Genomic DNA, 16,522 nt, shown 5'->3' with positions numbered 1-16,522 from the left:
CAGGTACGGATTGATTCGATTTCCTTTATACGTTCATACGAAAAAAAAGATAATGCACTGATGAATTCAGAAGATACCGTTCTATGCGAGGAAATTGACTCTCAAACCTCCAACGTCAGACTTTTCATTAAAAAAAAACTTGGCCAATTACACAGCGTAACAAAAATGACATTTTCGCTTGTCTCGAGGGTTAAATTATGTGTCTTTAGTAGATTTGGGATCGCTGAATCTGATGCCGTTCTCAGAATTGTTCCTGCACGTCACAATTTTTAGCTACAGGTAGCCAAAGTTGTGTAAAATACTGCACAGTGGACATTTTTGCAAAAAAAAAATTCTTAAAATTCAATATCTCTGGATGCCGCTAAGATAGAATTGATCTTTTTACCTTCAAAGGAAGATTTTTTCACGGGCAAATAGATAGTGAAGTAAATGTTCACGGCACGATATTTTTTGTATCGTTTTGGCCAATTGACGGTCATTTTACCCTATTTTCAATGGGAATGATATATTCATAAATCAATATCTCTGGATTCCTTTAGGATAGCATCGATCGTTTTACCGAAAAAGAAAGATTTTTTCATGGGTAAATCGATAAAGAGGTAGATAATTTTTTCTTATTGTTCTGGCCAATTGAAAGTCATTTTACCCTATTTTCAATTAAAATGATGTATTCATAAATCAATATCTCTGGATTCCTTTTGGAGAGAATTGATATTTTAACCGTGAAAGGAAGATTGTTTCATGGGCAAATCGATAGTGAGGTGATTGTTCACGGCACATTATTTATTCGTACGGGTTTTGCCAATCAAAAGTCATTTTACCCTATTTTAATGGAATTGATATATTTATATATCAATATCTCTGTATTCGTCTAGGATATAATTGATATTTTTACCACTAAAGAAGAAATTGGCAAAAATGAGGATAGTGTTCACGATACGTGATTTTTCGTATGCTATTGACTGATGGAAGGTCATTTTACCCTATTTTTGATGTGAATTATATGTTTATAAATGAATATCTCTGGACTCCATTAAGATTGAAACGATCTTCTTGCCTCTAAAGAAATATTACACAGTTAATAGATGGTGGGGTGAGCATTCAAGGCAAACAATGTTTTAGCATGAATATTTTTGCCTTTTATTCTTACCAGAATAATCAAAAATCACACTTTAAAATATTGTCGAGAGGGGTTTAATGACCTTCAAATGGCTATGAAAAATCGCACGCCGCATGAAATTTGAAGCATTTGTTTATCTTATATGGCAAAATAGAATTCTTTGATCAAACACCAAAAAACAACTTTTGAGCATCGATAGTATTATGAACTTTTCAGATAAGTATTGTTATACACATAAAGCTTGAATTCTGTGGCAAATTAAGCAAATAAATTGCCATACAAGCTGGCAAACTTGCATGCAAGTTGGCTGAAATAGACGAATTTTGCATTTTCAACAGCCAATATCTCAAAAACTAGACGTGCAGTGATATTTTTTAAATTGCTATATATTCAGCAACTCTTAACTAAGTAAATGATTGGACCCCGTTTGGCATAATGGTCATTTGGCATAATGGCCGTTTGGCATAATGATGGACATAGAATGAATATCCTCATTTTTTGAAGCTTTTACCGAGATCAACACCACCGAGCATATGACAAAACAAGTGTGATGTTCGTTCAGATTTTTTCCAAGCTATGAATGCCAAAAATTGTTGTGACATTAGAGAGCATTACTAAATAAAACATGTGACGGGTCTGGTGGAAGATCTTTTCGGAATAATATTTTTTTCTACATCCCAGAACATAGAATATATTTGAGCTTGTTGTGATATACATATTTGAAAATAGTAAATTGGCAAACAAAATTCGCAGTTATTAATAAAGGGAACGCTCATAGAATAATTCGCTGCAGATTAAGCTCTTCCCCAGTTTGGACGTAACACTTGATGAAAATTACTTGATAAAAGAAGGGAAAACTTGTTTGCAAAATATCAAAAGCTCCAATCCAACGATCTATTACTGCAGCATAATGCAAAAATAGGCTATATACAAAGGCAGATTATTCATCGTTTAAAATGTTTAAGGCTGTAACGCAAAAAAAAATCTTCTCAGTTATGCTGCTCAAATGAACAATACATTTTTAAAAGCAAATATTTGTGGCAAAATGTGTTTGCAGAAAAATATATGTTGAATATTTGCAGGTTCTAAAATAATCATCATTAAAACGGCACGTCTTACAAGAATTTATAAAACAGCAAACTATAAAAATAGTTATTATTTAGCTTTACTAAATAATAAAATTTGAAATAGTGTAAATATAAAGAATTCTATTTTTAAAAGAAGGCAAAATTTATGATTAAAGCAATGAAATGGTCGGCGTTAAGTCAGAAGGGACCAAGTACAAAACTTAGGAAAATTGGATTATTCTCTCATTAGATGCGAAATTACCTTACCTCCTTTTTACTTCGATCAGATTTTAAGAATGCGGTCAACTGCGTGAGATATGTAACAAATTTACTTTGGATGATCAATAAAACTCGATAAAAGTGTGCAGTCAGAGTGGACCATGTGCTTATTACCATATCAGCGAAAATGATCAGCGCGCTGAGGAATGCAAGGAAATGAAAAACATTTCTAGAAATTTGTCAGATTTCTCGACTTCGAATGATTCTTCTACTTATCCAACAAAAGAAATTTATAAATATAATTTATTTCGATGCATTTGATTTTGATTTTTAACCATTTATCATATTTCGATGGGTGGTCAGAAAATGCAACAATTTCTGTGCAGACAGAGTGGACCATGTGTTGAAAAGCAATACACTGATTGATTATTGCATTTTTTGAGTCAATTTCAGAGTCCGATAGAAGTTTATGGTAGTTCTATGGTGTATGTATGGAATGTGCTTGAACCAGCTTATTGGACCAGTATATTTTGGTCGGTACTCAAGATTTTCACTTGATCCACTCTGACTGAACACATTTTTGAATATTTCTGGCCATCAATACTCTGACCCTGCAAAACCTTAATTTTCAAGCTATCGTAATGCCACTGATTTTAGTATTGACAATATGGATTCTTAAAGAATTTACGATACTGGTGTCGAAGGTTCTTGATAATCTGTTTTTCTTAGAGATATGCACCCAGTTTGACCATGCAAGCATTGAATGATTGTTATTTTCCTAGAAATTGTTCAGTCAGAGTGAACCAACTCACTGAACGGTGGTTTTTAGTTCAGTCAGAGTGAACCAAGTGCACATAGTCTATCAGAAAATCGTTCTATCAGAGGTTTGGATTATGATTTTTTATGATTATCGCTTCACATCATATTGTTTGAAAGTAACACAAAGATGTGTGGAAATATTGAACCAAATTTTAAACGAGTTCAAAAATCACAGAGCGTTAGACTTTAAACCCATTTTTCTCAGAATTTGAAAAATGTCACTTGGTCCACTCTGACTTAACGCCGACCAAATATTGGACGCTTAAAATTATTGCGGCATAATAAAACGACAAGACATCATCAATTGCATTAAGAATCAACGAAGCGATTGTGCTACTTTTTCCCGAATATCGTTTTTCTGAATATCGGTTCCCCGAATGACCGTTTTCCCTGAAAAGTGGTGCATTCTAAATAGGTGCTATAATAGTTTTCAGTGACTGGATAGTAAACGAGAAAGAACGATAAGCTATCAAATGAAGGAGATATTCTCTCATTCTCGGCTATACACATGTTGGCAAAAATGCTGAAAGAACCGCCAATTAAATGAAGAAGGCTACATATTAGATGGCCAGTTCGTTCACCATTCTGAAATGTATAAAGTTACGATAATTATGAGTGCTAAACACTTTTTCGAGGAAATAGGCTAATCGGGAAACAGGATATTCGGGGAACAAGCGTTCGGGGAAACGATATTCGCGGAACTAACATTCGGGGAAAAGTAGCACAACCTATCGAAGTAACTGCAGTAATCGAATTCTCTTTTCGCTGATAACTTGAGCAGATCAATGTTATCGAATGCCACCTTTTTCAGTTGGAAACAATAAATTACTTAAAAAATATGGCTCCAAAGATGTGTATAAAAGAAGTTGAAATTTGTTTAAATTTTAAATCAACATTTTTATACCTATAATAATAATACATCATATTTAGAAAGAAAAAAAAAAACAGATCGTTCAAAAAAAGGGTAAATTTGTGCTAAATATATCAAGAGCTTCAGTGTTAAAAAATATTCCAATAGCGTAACTCAAAAGAAGAATTAATATTTGAAAGAAGGGTAATTTCCGGATAAATAATAAAATACTATTGGCAATAACTTTCCTAATATGCTTTAGTTTATTCAAGATCATTTTGTGTCAATACACTCCAAAACAAGCCTGATATCACCAGAAAGATTCAAAAGAAACGTAAAAACGAATTCCATCTTAAGAAATTTTAAATTTCAGACTCATTATGCCAAACGGCCTTTATGCCAAACGACTTTATGCCAAATGACCATTATTTTGTAATACTACTCATTTAAATCGTGTGACGGCTCAAAATTCACGATTTTTTATCTTGAACATCGTAGATATAATGCCATGAACCAATATGAGGTTCTGGCCACGTCCGGATATCCCGAAATCGGTTCCGGCAAGGCCTCAGTCGGTCATTTTTGTAATCCTACTTACTCATATCGTAAAAGTGTGAGACCCTATCGGAACCCAGGATATCCTGATGTGGCAGAACCTCATATTGGTTCATGGCCTTATAGCTATGATGTTCAGGATAAAAAAATATTAATTTTGAGCCGTCGCACGGTACTATTATTCAAGTTTCATAAAATGTCCTCTTTGGGTACATCCAGGAACCGGTTCCAGGTGACCGGGTATCCGAAATATCCAAAATCAAGGAGACACAATGTCTTTCACCTTCTGCCAGCTTTTTACTTATAAAAAGTACACAATGAATAATTTTCTTATCGCCAGAACCATCACTTCTGGAACGAAAAAATGGGGTATTTTTGAATCCGCAATAACTCCGAAACCAAGTAGCCAATCCCCGTTTTTCTTAAACATAATAAATCTTGAAGAGCATGCAGTTTGTTTGAGACCAAAAGATTCAAGATCGGTCAATAATTGGCAATGTTATGATTTTTTAAAGTTCAATAGAAACCATTGAAAGATACAACTACAAAGTAAGAAAAAAGCGTCAGGCCTGGGATTGAACCCATGACGTTCTGCTTATGAAGCAGAAGTGGTAGTCATTAGACCACCAACCCTGTCTTCTTTTCATAATAATTGATTAAGCTGTTGAAGGCTTTTTAGTTCAGCCGATTTAACGATTATAAAACTTACCCAGTAAACACACGATCGTATATAATAGGATATAAGAGTACAAATGTGGAGGCAATATACGTACATTTTGCATGCAGCCTAATGGAGCATGTATGTATATCGCCTCCACCTTTGTACTCTTATATCCTATTATATACGATCGTGTGTTTACTGGGTATGGACTAATCAAAATTCTCCATTCTTTTCATATCCAACATTTCATCCGTTTTTGATTGTTGTGTACATTCTATAATGGTATAAAGGACGAGTTGCTTGATTTTTATCGCAATATTAACCATTTGAATCCTGAATTCAAACTCAAAAAAGATTCAACATTTTTATAAATATTCTGAACACTTTTAGTTCTGTTTTTCAAAAACCCACACACGATCTGGATAAGAAAATTATAAAGCAGTATCTGCAATTGTAATCTTTCATTATCATGGTAAATGGTTCGTGTAACAAAATTCAAATTACTTGTAAGCTTTTTTATATCTTAGAAGCAAATGAATTTAATTCGCCTGTGAAAAATCTTAACTGCTATAGCATATGAAATACAATATATAATCACTAATTGTTAATTATTATTAAGCTATTGCTAAATTTATTGTACATACAACTAGGATTATAGTGTTGCATAACACAGAAGATGACATGAAAGAAGTGTTTAAAATGATACTTTTCACGAACAAAATAATATCTTGAGTTGGCATAAAATGTGGTCTCCAATAAAAGATCCTTAATTTATGGGTGCGATAGACTTGTTTTTATTTTTTGATGAACTGTTCTTTCTCATTAAGGCTAACCACAATAAGCATTGTCAAAGTTATACACCTTCCCATTGCGTGTTTCTGACGAATCTTGTCTAAAAAATACATATGTGGAATAAATAATTGCGATAAATTCGTTGCTTGGCATCTGTTGCCGTTAGTTGCATGGGTTGTTGTATATTTCAAGGTGCGAAAAGAGAAAACAATAATCTATGGTTGTGAGGAAAAGGAGAGAAAACCGATAAGTGCCAGCATAGAGGTAAGTAGCATTCAAATTATTTCGACCACTCAAACAGTTCACATTGATCTGGAAATGTTTGCGCAGTCAATTTCACTGCAAAAGTGCATGGACAAGTACAATTTGCAACAAAATGCTGTTTAAAACACTTATTGTTTCAAGAGATTCATTCATTGCTATCAGTGGTTCAAAATCTAATAATCTGCTCTGAAATTCATTTCATGAATCTCAGACTGGCTGTGAACCTGAGCGCATTTTTCCTTTTGCGAATTGTTTCCAGGGAAGATTACCAACCTAATTTCATACTATATTTCACGATCACCATTTCAAAGTTTTAAAAGACAGCAACTAAGAAAAATGTAATCTTAAGTATTTACGGTTAGGAATATTTGGAACATGGCTTGTGGTGCTCCGATTGACCTGAATTGTTTTACCGCAACTTTGAACTATCTTGGAAAAGAAGTAGAAAATTTACGGCATTTTAGATTCAAACTTTTAAAGATATCGAGAACTTCTCGTTTTTAAATGTTTCTTTTTTTATATTCTGTTAAAAAATAAGACAATTTAGTATAAGGGCATATCACACTAATACATTAGAGACTATGATCTACGCAACATTTAAACCCTCCGTACTTTGTTCAGTCCAGTTCTTTGAATCTCTAGCAGGGTTTCACATATCTCATACTGTCTTATCTCTGTCTACATAATTTATGTTTTGTCTGAGATTCATGAAAACACAGATCATTAAACATTTTATGATACAATGTGGTTAGAACCCATCGTCAATCGATTCCTTCATAAATCATGCAATACAAAACCGCTGATAGTACCGAATTCCATTCTCGACCTTCCGATCAAACCGATCACTTGACATCGCCCGTCCGCAAAGTCGTAAAAAATGAAATAAAACCCTTCATTTTCTAGTCATTAGGAGGTGAAATAATGACCCAAATGATCCCGCAGCAGTCAGAGCCAGCCCGTCAAACTTGAAACGAATCCTTTCTCGAACAGGTAAAACGACCGAGAAGAAAGAAAAAAAATGACACACGAAAGCATCTCAAACAAAATATCCAAAAACTGAACCAACACAGAAGTCAACCAACCATCAACGGAGACTTCAACGGCCGACCGACCAGATTGACGACGAACCTCGGGCCCGGAGAAAAAACGAAAAACCTGAAGAAGGGCACTTACCTCTCGCTGTATAGCTCGCGCGCGTACACTCTCCTGGCTGCTCAAAAGCAAAGCGAAAAATCAGGTTTCCCGCTGCGTTACAACCGAATTCCTGCGGCCCTACCCGCCTCTCCTAGGGTTTCTCGTCTCGACGGTTCTCCAAAGAGAGTGTCGTCGATGTTCCCGTGCCCGTTTCTTCGATCAGCGTTCGCGTCCCGCGATATCCAGTGTTTTTATTTTGTCGATTTTCTTCCACGTCGTCGTCTTCACCGTCCTGCCCGGCTAAATATCTAGAAGAGAGTTGGTAGGAGCCTTCAAACTCTCTGTGAGACACTGCAAACAACCACACTGGCACTGATTTCTTCTTCGGCTCGACCTGACGATGCCAAGGAGGTTCACCAACACCACACGAAGAGAAACAACACAAAATAATCGAAATGCTTGCTTCTACCACGTTACCTGATGCTCTTCTATAGATTGGGTTCCTCTAGCTCCAGGGTACGTGTACGGTTCGGATGTGTCTTCTGTTCAGGTTGTAAGGTTGTAAATTGTTTTTGATCTTTTCCCTCTCCAGCTCCAGCATCAACTTGTGCCTTTATTTTACGTAATCGCTTCGTTTGTTGTTTCAGATGCTTTTAAAGTCGTTTGAGGACCGTTGTAATACGGCACCGATTTCTATGCTGTGGGGATGCTGCTGCGTACTGAATTACGGCCACTTGCTGAGAATCGCGTATGGAGATTTTGTCTTTTTATGAGATTTTTGCTTGATGCAACCGGTGGGAAACCACAAACACCGTATTCTATAAAAAACACAATTGGCACACAACCAATCCTCCTAAGTTCCACTGGGATAAGCCTACACAAATCATATAGACTTGTTTTTGTGTAAATGCTATTGAGGTGGTACGAAACGGGTCGGGGTTTGGTTACAATGAGTCTAGATCTCAGTAGGGGTTCGCTGTTTCTGCCGTTGAAGTCACTCCACACACACACGATATTCGATTCCTTTTCTGGCTTCTATTGTTATTTGCAGTCAATTACCTGGATTCTACTTTAGAGTCTTCTTCTACACGAACTTGCTTTTCACGAAATGTTGATTCAGATGCAGTGAACATCGTTCCACGCTGAATCAGCCACTTTAATTGATGATTAATTCAAACAATTAGTACATTTATCACTTGCTCAATTATTTTTCACGGTTTGTAGATTATGCTTTGCCTTTCCGTTAGTGATAAACATTCTTAAGCAACTCACAACCACGTATTACTCTCATTCTTCACTCGCGTTTTATCTCTCTCGCTGGGGCAACTTCACATTTTTAAGGACGGCGAAATTCCTTCTCCATTCCAACAACTTTCGCGATTCGAAAAAAAAATCATTCGCTCTTTCGCTTAACCCTTTGCGTGGTATTTCTTCTTGGCTTTATCTCAAGCGAAATAAATTTTATTGTTATTCTCTTTTGTCACCATTATCGTTATCATCATCAAGTATCACTGAAGAATTTCTTCGACCCGAAAACTCACAAACGTGCGATCTTCCTTTCCTTCTCTGTATCTCTCCCGTCGTAAGCAACTTTTTCGTCTTCTCCACCCGGTTTATGAACTCATTTTTCACCATTCAAAACATTCTTCCCTTCCACTTGCACTCGCTCACAATCAACGACAAAAATCATCATTACCCGCGCAACGAAATTATTCATTTAAAAAATAAGAAAAGGACACACTCCGTTCCAACATTGAATTGCATCACAAAAAATATCGTTTTTCCACTCACTTTTTTGTAACGTCCAATTGCGCGCTACACCATCATTACGAAGTCAACGCAACAGTTTTCTCGCCTACCGATCCACGATCCACCACTAACTAACAGTCACTCCAAAGTATGAAGGATGATGTGGGGTGGTGAATCCATCAACACCCCGCGTCCTTAGGAATTCTTATGCTAGAGGGCACACACAGGCGCAGCATCCGAACCAAAAACGACACCACCAACATGCGCGACTCGTCGAAACAGACTGCGCCGGAGAGTGCGCCATGGTTTGCATGCTGGGTCCGTTCCATCCGTCACGGTCCAATCCATTCGCAAGACCTGGATGAGAGCGCAGAGCTGCTCTCCGGTTATGTTCTCGCTCTTTTCGTGCAGCATACCGGGTCACACTATATTATGCTCATGCTCATGCTGACCGGCACAGCCAGAGTAAACTTTCCACAAACAGCACTCCAATGCTCGATTTTCTTTTGAGAGTGTCTTTGCGGAGTTTTTCGGCTGCTTATGCTCACAGATCGGGTCAAACATGGTGAGCCGGAGAATGTGTTCATATTTGCTGACATAGGGGAGAGCCACTTGAATTGAGACAATCGATCTATAGGAATGCAGCTTTGCGCTAATTGTGCGGTGAGCTAAGACCATGCAGATTGAGCCGTGAATCCAACGAATTTACATTCTGGAGCACAATGGGTTTCAAAATTGAGGAGAACAAGATTGATCGAACATACCGCTTATCCAACAATAGGATAGTTCAAAATGCATAAAAGCTCTAGAATCCAATCTTCCATATCTTCCTTACCAACCTTACAATGAAAATAGTGTTATTTGAAATTTTCTCGTAACTAGGGTTGTCATGTCTATTAAGGCTTAAACTAGCCGACGGTGTTTCGATAAAAACCTGAAGTTCGTAGACACAAATTGAGATGTAAAATAATGAATAATAATGGACCGTTCTGGTGGTCTTCGATCCCACGACTCTCGATACGCTAGACTGGGCGCGTTAACCAACACACAATGGTCGGAAAAAAGTGAAGTTTGGCCAAAACTATTTTTATCGCCTTAATCGATGAAATATGTAATCTGAATGTTATTTGGCGTTTTTGTTGTTTCACAAGGGGTTATTCACAAATTACGAAACTTTAAAAAAAAATATTTTTTAAATTAAAATTGTTATCAAAATGGGCTGAAAGTACAAGTTTTGTTTATATTTGATCGAGTTTGATCAAAATGTGTATGAATAGTGGTTAAATCTATTTAAAATAAACTTTGTATGAAAAATATCGTCAAAATATATGTAAAATATTGAATTATTCAAATGGCTCTAACTTGCAAATCAGCAAATTTGTGCAAAAAATTTAAAGGTTTTTTATAAGATCTAAGGATGCTTTATGATGTGCAATATTCGAAACGGCGGCGACATGACGCGACAAGAGTTGTTTTTCATGTTCAAAATCATCAAAATTACTAAAGTGTAATATTGAATAGTATTAAAACTTCAACCAAATATTTTTTTCCATCCTCATGCTCGATACAAGTGTTGAACCATAAGCTTTCAGATAGTGGGTAACTTTGGGGAAATATTGCATTCCGAAATTATAAATTTTGTGCTTTATTTTATTGTTACATTTTTCAATTTTTTGACTTCAGCCAGTTTGCCGTCATAAAAGTCATATAAATTTGAATTTTAGTTCAATTTCAATTAAGGATCATAATAATATAACACATGAGGTATATTTTAAAACAAAAAAAATCTTAAAAATCGCAAAAAAGTTTTTGGTAGTTTTGGCCGCTCCTTTATATGGAGCCCGACCATTGTGCCACAGCGCCAACTTTTACATCTCAATTTGTCCAAATTGACTTTTGTGAAATTTTCAGCTTTTTCAGTGGTGATTTTAAAATGGCCCAAAGATGATGTATGTTTGTATGGAAATTTCTTAGGATAAATTATCAAAAATATTCTATACACGTTAGTATTTTTTTTTAAGGCACTCGGTGCTCGTGGCCACTACTGTGCTGCACTCAGTTGATCTGTAGCTGCTTTATCGATACAGATCTATTTTCAACTTATCTATATTTACATCTAGTTTCACTCTCTCCTACTCTTTTACTCTCACACCGAGCAGGTAGGAGAGAGCTCTGCTATTAGTGAGGCTAGCTGCCTGCGAAGAGGGTCAGTTTGTCTCAGTCACCATCTGATACTGACGGAGGATGGATGTGCTCCGTGAGGCGTCTTCTGGTGGCTGGACGGGTTTTTTTTGTGGAGGGGCTGGGAATCGAACCCATGACCTTCCGCTTATGAAGCGGAAGCGTAACCTCAAGGCTACAGACCCCCCTACACGTTAGTATTGTAATGAAAGTACAAACTCAGTAAACTCAGTATTCAAATCTTATAAAAGCAAGTTGTAAAGAAACATCCATATCAAGCTAATGTTGTTTGAGCTTTTTGCAGAATTTTATTGCTATGAATGTAGCTTGATGAATGACATGCTTCTAGAGAATAATATTTACCTACAAGTAGGAAAAAACTTCCAATCAGACTCATTCTGAACTTTCTAGTTGTTGATAAGTTCATGAGTTACTGTTTAGATAATCTAGTTCCAGTAGTATCCGTAAAGTGCTCTTAAGGTGAAGATGAATCGAAGTCAAATTTCAAATTATCAAGAGCACGGATCTGGAGAACCAAACACCCGTTTGAGCTGAAAACCTAATTGAATGGTCACCACCAGCTAGTGACCAATCGATTAAGTTTTCAGCTTAAACGGATGTTTGGTTCTCCAGATCCGTGCTCTTGAAAATTTGAAGTTTGGCTTCGATTCATCTTCACCTTAATCAACGTAAAATTTCACTGGTACTAGATTGATACAAAAAGTGAACTTTGGAGTTCACTGCTTAAGTATAATCCAAACGGGGGTGACCCATTTCGCATAAAGACGTTTCACATAAGGACATTTCGCATAAAGCAGTCTCACACAAGAACAGGTAGCATTTTAAAGTAGGCATAAAATTCTCATTATGCCAAAGATCCATTATGCCAAAGGTCCATTATACCAAACGTCCTTATGCGAAACGTCCCTATGCGAAACGTCCCTATGCGAATCGTCTTTATGCGAAATGTCCCACACCCAATCCGAACTATTGGTTGATTGGGAAATTCAAGAATACCTCTTCTCCAATCCATCGCATAGAATTGCTTTCTTCTGCAACTTACTTTTTCAAGGTTTGAAGAATGTGTTTTGAAGAACTATGAGGTCAAAATTTTACACTTACATTACAGTAATAACAAAGATTTTGATACATTTTCACATTTCTCCATAGTTTCATATAAACCTACTTTGTCTTTGGGCCACCTATATACTGAAAAAGCTGGAAATTTCACAGGACACTTCATGAGAATAGCTAGACAGTGGCAGAGGTATCTAGCTTGTACCTCGATGACTACAGCATAACGTCACGCCATTGCCGGGCGTATTGTAGAGCTCCAAATTCGTCGGTCTTGGGTGATACTTCTCCAGCTGCTGCGAACGTTCAGGGTCGCCAGGACCTCCTCCACTGCGTACAGCCAGCGTATTCGTGGTCTTCCACGAAGCCATCGACATCTACCTGGTTCCCTGCTGAATATTATTTTCGCAACTCTTCCTTCTGACAATCGCACTGAACGCCCACTGAAGTCTGCCATATTTCACACGTTCAATAATATTCGCATCTTTGTACACTTGATAGAACTCGTGATTCATGCGTCTGTGCCACACACCAATTTCGAGTTTCCTACCGAGTATTGTCCGCAGCACTTTCCGCTCGATAACACCGAAGACTTCCTGGTCTACTTTTTCAACATCAATGCTTCGTGCCCGTAGAGATCCATCGAAAGAATCAAGAGGGGTATTGTATTCACATACGGCGTGAAACCCTGCGTAAGTCATACTGAATTGATTAACTAAATATTTCAAAACATTGTTAAACAATGCAAATGAAGTGTTGGGGTCAAACCTACGCCACTGTAATCCGATTGCAGGCAACACTGCTCGTTGTCACAAACACTTATTAATTGATAAGCCGTCAAACCTTGACAGATAGCAATGTCGTAATATCCGCTAACCATTCTTCTCAAAAGCATTATTTGTACCACACGAACAAGGCAGAGTCAGAATTTGTAGCAAGATATAGATTATATAGATCGTGAATTCGAACCTTCATCCTGTTGCTTTAACGTTGAACTAAAACTAGGAGACCAATTGTAAGTTGAATTGTATTTATTACTTGAATTACTTACGTATTATAACCATTCTTAATAAATAGTTTAAGCTCGCTTAACCTATTAAACGGCGTGCTACAGAAACTCCGAAAACATCCGAAACGTTCCAAAATTGTGGTGATCTACGCAGGAACGCTTGCACCAGGATGCCGGAGACCGATCTTTTTGATTGCCAGATGTGCGAGCTCGTAAATAACATCGATGATGGTCGCTTTATGGATGCGTTGGCTTTGACGATGGGAAAATGGAAGAAAACTGGAGGTGTGCCGGATGTATTGCCAAATCATCTTCCAATATCACCGGCGGAGATTCGAATGTTCAAACTACCGACGGACAGCAGAAGACAAGGGGTTCTACAGGAGGGGCACAATCTATTAGTGATCCCGCACAGCTTAACCTCAAACTGTTAGAGGAACGCAAGGCCGTCCTGTTGAGGGAGATCGCAGCATTCAACTCAGTTAGAACAACGTAAACTTCAGCTGGAGAAGGAGGCATGGCAAGCAAAGTACGATATTCTCATATGTGAAGCAGCTATTAGCACGGAAGGAAGCGGCGGTCTCGGAAAGTGGATAAGCCGTATGAATCAGGTCGCTGTCAGCCAGTACCAACAAACATCCGTGTCGGTGAGTACGGTGACGACTTCATTGAATCCCAGGACGAGACAGCAGCACACCGCTGCTGGAGGAGGAAATGCGACATCAGTAGTAACGACGTCATCGCTACCAGGCGGTGCGCTGTATGGAAGCGAATCGACATCCTTTCTTCCACAAATTACTTCTACGATCGGCTTGTCTGCAAATCAACCATCAAGTACGTATGCGGTGGGACAAGCTACCAGTTATATGCGAGACTTCCAACCTGGAGAAGGAGCGAATCGCGATGCGTCACCGGATGCATTGACGAGTGTTGAACGTTCAAGCCCTTTATACAAGTTATCCCCTTTCGCTGACGAATTTGGCGTGGTTCGGGTAGAAGGCAGAACCGCCGATGCAGGGTACGCTCCTTTCGATGCTAGATTTCCCATAACCCTCTCGAAAGACCATCCAATAACGTTCCGTCTAATAAATCATTACCATCAATTAAGCTGATCAACGACAATTGCGCGAACACATTCACGGATGCCAAGACTAAGTGGTCCTTCAATCCACCCGCCGGTCCTCATATGGGTGGCGTGTGGGAGCGTATGGTACGCAGTGTGAAAGAATCCATGAGAGCCCTCGACGACGGCCGCAAACTCAACGACGAAATCCTGTTAACTGTGCTGGCCGAAACCGAGTGGTTCCGTTCATCAACTCCCGCCCACTCACATACATGCCTCAGGAAGCAGGTAACGATGAGGCCCTCATGCCTAACCATTTTATATTTGGGGATTCTTCTGGTTCAGACGAACCATCTTAGGAGCTCCACTGGACTTGGAGAAGCATTGCGTAGCAGTTACCAACGAAGCCAGTATTTGTCAGATGCTCTGTGGAAGCGTTGGATAAAAGAATACTTCCCTACAGTCAACCATAGATCAAAATGGTTTAACGACGTACGCCCTATCAAGTTTGGAGATCTGGTATACGTAGAAGATGGCGACCGGAGGACATGGAAAAGAGGTAAGGTTGAAAAGGTCACCACGGGACGAGACGGGAGAGTACGACAGGCCGTCGTGCAGACGGAAACGGAAACGGCAAGCTCAAACGTCCAGTGGTCAAACTTGCAGTCATCGAGGTTGGAGATCGTGAATCCGGGAAGTTCCCAGAGAGGCCACATCTGGATCCATGGGGCGGGGGATGTTCCGGCAGCACTGCTCCCATGAGAGGCAGTGAACTCGCCGGCGACTGTAGTCCGTCTGTCAATGCGACGGTGACAGAGCTGATATAAATATTGAACAACGTGTGGATGAGATTGACAAAAGTGAACTTATAATTTGTAGCATTATTTAGGGATTATTGGTTTAAAATCTAGAACTAAAAGTAAGTTGGGGCGAATTTTGAAGTTATAAGTAAAAAATGAACTAGATTTCTCTTCGCTCTAGATTATTCCCAGTTTAAGTACGTCCGGGTGAAACCGGAGTAATTCTGACTGACAAAAGTTTGTCAGCGGGTAAACTTAACCTAAATGCGTTTAAAATATTACCTAAAACTTACCTAATACTATTTTAAACGATAGATTTTCTTCGAACCGGATTGTTCAGGGCCAGCCTTACGTTGAAAAGTTAGGAGAAGACTATCGTAAGTGGATATAAGCTATGATTCATGAATTTACCTAATAAAATATATTTTAGCTTTAAGCTTCGCTGGGCAAAAGCTGTAAAGCTTCTTCTGGCGTCCGAACAGCCTCAGATTTTTTTCAAAAATTATGTTTTAACATTCTGCTAAAAGCTTCTCCAAAAATTAATGTTCAACCGATCCGAACATATTTCCAGAAAATTTCACAGATGGTTTTAGAGATTAAAAAAAATCTTACAATATCTCAATTAAATATTTATTATGATACAGTAATTGTTATGATTATAGTTTGTTTGATATTATTGTCAAATCTGTATTTTTAAAACTTTTGTTCGCATATCACTTTCAGCTGCTAATAACATTTGCTGTTTGTATATTCAAATCTCATGGTATAATAGTAGGGGCCTTCCTTAGCCGAGTGGTTATAGTCCGCTGCTACAAAGCAAAGCTATGCTGAAAGCATCTGGATTCGATTCCCGGTCGGTCCAGGATCTTTTCGTAATGGAAATTTCCTTGACTTCCCTGGGCATAAAGTGTAATCGTATCTGCCAAACGATATACGAATGCGAAAATAGCAACTAAGGCAAAGAAAGCTCTCAGTTAATTACTGTGGAAGTGCTCATAAGAACACTAAGCTGAGAAGCAGGCTCTGTCCCAGTGAGGACGTTAATACCAAGAAGAAGAAGATATCTCCACTTAACTCATCTCAATTTAATGATCCATATCGAAACGTAAAAGCAAAAGTTCAGCAAAAATAATTACGGAACCTTGTTCTATAAGTATTTAACATG

The 16,522-nt window shown here is 38.1% G+C and overlaps 1 protein-coding gene across 2 annotated transcripts in view; it reads right to left on the bottom strand.

Annotated features, from left to right (window-relative positions):
- Positions 1-9,517, bottom strand: part of LOC5576402 (ankyrin repeat and BTB/POZ domain-containing protein 2) — a 371,364-nt gene extending 361,847 nt beyond the window's left edge. For both annotated transcript variants that reach the window (XM_021849188.1, XM_021849189.1), the window contains exon 1: positions 7,521-9,517. The gene's annotated coding sequence lies outside the window, so the exon portion shown is untranslated. The remainder of the gene's footprint in view (positions 1-7,520) is intronic.
- Between the last annotated feature and the right edge of the window lie 7,005 nt (positions 9,518-16,522).

Source organism: Aedes aegypti, chromosome 3 (assembly GCF_002204515.2).
Source record: "Aedes aegypti strain LVP_AGWG chromosome 3, AaegL5.0 Primary Assembly, whole genome shotgun sequence".
NCBI lineage: Eukaryota > Metazoa > Arthropoda > Insecta > Diptera > Culicidae > Aedes > Aedes aegypti.
Note: the sequence above shows the minus strand (reverse complement) of the source record. Positions and strands in the feature narration are given on the sequence as shown.